The sequence below is a fragment of the Haemaphysalis longicornis genome, unplaced genomic scaffold, assembly GCF_048455015.1.
Source record: "Haemaphysalis longicornis isolate Haplotype H1 unplaced genomic scaffold, Haemaphysalis longicornis Haplotype H1 scaffold_7, whole genome shotgun sequence".
Classification (NCBI taxonomy): Eukaryota; Metazoa; Arthropoda; class Arachnida; order Ixodida; family Ixodidae; genus Haemaphysalis; species Haemaphysalis longicornis.
The window spans coordinates 126,390,536-126,393,444 of record NW_027526422.1 but is presented as its reverse complement, the minus strand read 5'-3'; the positions used below and the strand labels follow the sequence as shown (position 1 = coordinate 126,393,444).

Sequence of the window (2,909 nt, the reverse complement as noted above, 5' to 3'; positions counted from 1 at the left end):
CAACAACAAAGTTTGTAATAACTTATGTTCTCTTCTTTCTAGGCGTGCGGCTGCATTTCAGTGTGATGTCAAATTTTCTGACGCAGAAACTTACTCCACTGTAATCATCCTAAACTGGTGGATGAACACACGTCTCACTTCGAGATGTACATTTGCTCTCGCGCTATGTTTCTGGTCAGCTTTGTTTATGGAAAAACTGACTTAGATAGGCGCTGGTGCTGGGTTCAAATCCTGGACCTGGACAAATTTCTCTTCAGAACAGAAGTTCTGAGAAATCTATTAATCTTAGCTTTAGATTTGTGCAATCGAATTTAAAGTGGATCTAATTTTCCCTCACTTATTCCAATTTTTTACCGCTGGTGAACAAGAGGAAGTAGCGTGGTTCGTAGCCCCTGGATCCTACGCAGGCGACCGGAACAATCCCATAAAAACTGAAATGTGGTTCTTATTTTTGTTTAAGAGTGGCGCCAATTTTAGGTACCAGGCAACTAACCCATCAATCGGCAATTCAGCAAAGACCTTTAGGGAAACAGCGATAAAAAACAGGACAAAAGTTAACCGTAGATGCAATAGAACGTCACTCTGGCTCTGTTCTCAGCTCTGTTTCCGCATAGGTTAAAAATGTACCAACTAGCGCGTTTACAACCAGTCATAAACTTTGCTAAGCTAGTAGTTACCGGCATACGAGTTCTCAATCCAATATAAGTTCTCCAACTAAAGGAAGCGCTCAACGTTTTAGACGAATTCGTTTCTAAGCGTCATCAAGCTTCTCGTAGAGCCGCAGCTTTCGCAGCGTACCTAACCGAATCACAAGCACCACAGCTTGGCAACACCCCTTTACGGCCAACCTGGAAGTTTGCCACAGAGCAGATGCACGGGCAGTTGCACGCATTCCTCGCAAAGTGTATCCTAGACAACCGTTTTCTATGGACACTACAATGACTTCCTATACTTTGATGTTTGTGGGCGCTACCACATTAGATAATCGGCTTCTACCGTTAACCTGTGTCAGAACATCGATTCCCAACCAATCACGTGCACCGAAATTAGGAAAGAAAAGTGGCCTTCCACCCAAGCAGAGTTGATTGGACTGTGGAACGCGCTGCTACATTCTAACCTGTGTTCCTCTGGGTTCCACACCCTGTGGCGTAAACACTGATTTATCGTCTGCAAAAGCAATTACGTCCAACTAGCTTATAGCGAATAAGGAGATAGTGGACACTTACCCCGGTCGTGTTCCTGTGTCTTGACGCCATAGACACATCCACCCCGGGATGCTAGGTGTTTCGCTGGTACGCACGACATGCGTCCACAAAAACCACCCACACGGCTCTTTTCTCGGGAACGAGTCGCCTTACCAGTGCAAAAAGAGTTTCTTCGGCGCACCAGGCCCGCAGTCATGACTCCTCGCAGTACGGACATCCTAGGCGGGTTGTGCAGCCAAAAAGAAGTCTTATTCCGATGACATCGCTTTTGGATGACCCTATCATTCGCTTTGACGAGAAACTGGCTCACTCATTATGCGGCCCATTTGTGTTGACCTGTTATTTTTCGCACCACATTAAACCAGCCTTGTAGTCTCGCTTTTCGCCTTAGATTTACTTTGACAACCTCCTTGCTTTGATCATGGTTTTGTGTTGTCTATTGTGATGTTGAGTGTTGTATCGCCGTAGTGGTTTTTATGTTTTGCTTTATGTTTGAAATATTTCGTCTCCTTCTCTTTGCTGTTCATATATTCTAGCATTTTCTAACTTTTTTAACAAAACTAAATAAACTCTGAACCATTAAGATAAATGCAAGTGTTTATTTGCTTCATTTCTCGTTTACGTTGACGAAAAAAATAACGGATGAATCAATTACTTGCTGTGAAGCTGTGAAGTTGCCATGACTGAAGGATTAACTGGAGGTAAACACAAGTTCCTTGGAGCCTTCCAATGTTTTTCTTATCTTGTATTCGGGAAGCTGAGCAGCAATGTCCTCTAGGAGAAAGAATGTATGCAGGATTGTAATATTTTGAGAACTACAGGACTAGCTCCGGTACGGTACACACTCGAGAAATAATCGACATGCGCTTTAACACTACATGTTGTTCGACTAATGGGATACCCATTTATAAGTTCCAACTCGTGAAAAAAAAGTCCATTTGGCGTAAAGACCCCTGCAAATAACTTTCAGAAATTCTACAGCTAGTGCTACTTTTCTCGTGGTATTTAAAGTAGGATTTATATCATCAGGGAACGAGTTAATAATTATTGCGGTTGCTATAAATAAATACTGCGCGCGACTTGTTTGCTGGAAGGTTAAACGGAACAACTTTCACACGTATCATCTGCAGCAGAGACTACACATTTTGTTTTTCCTTAGTATTTAGAATATGTGTAAAAGTTTGTTTCGGATACGCTCATTCAGAATAATTCCTGTTGTTTACAATGTCTTAAGGTAAAGGGAGTTGAAATATTTGACATCGCAGAAAATGTCTATTACCTTTGCGCCAATAATTCACTATACGCAGCAGAAAGCCAGTTGGCCCCGAAAAACGGGAAGGGATGTAAACGAACACCATGAATCAGAATAATTTGAATGTCAGTTATTGGTGTTTTCGAATTCTAGTTTTCAAGAAAACTTACATTTAAGCTAAAAATTAATCGGCGCTAAAACAGGGACAAGAGCAACACGGAACTCACAACACCTCTTGTCCCTGCGATCCTCTTGTCCCTGTTTTAGCGCCGATTAATTTTTAGCAGTATGTACCAACTCGCCCACATCAAGCTTTTGCTACATTTAAGGTTTTCGTTTGCGCATGGGAATGGGCTTTACGATTAGGTCATATTAGGCTTTAGGTTTTAATTATGTTTTATTGTTACAGCGTTGCTCGCTGTGGAGTAAGCATATTACTGCCCGTTCCATGC

The 2,909-nt window shown here is 42.1% G+C and overlaps 1 long non-coding RNA gene across 1 annotated transcript in view; it reads right to left on the bottom strand.

Moving 5' to 3' along the window:
- Window positions 1-1,863: 1,863 nt before the first annotated feature.
- Window positions 1,864-2,909, bottom strand: part of LOC144147119 (uncharacterized) — a 4,700-nt gene continuing 3,654 nt past the window's right edge. The window contains exon 3 of the long non-coding RNA XR_013317825.1: window positions 1,864-1,979. This is a non-coding gene — a long non-coding RNA (uncharacterized LOC144147119). The remainder of the gene's footprint in view (window positions 1,980-2,909) is intronic.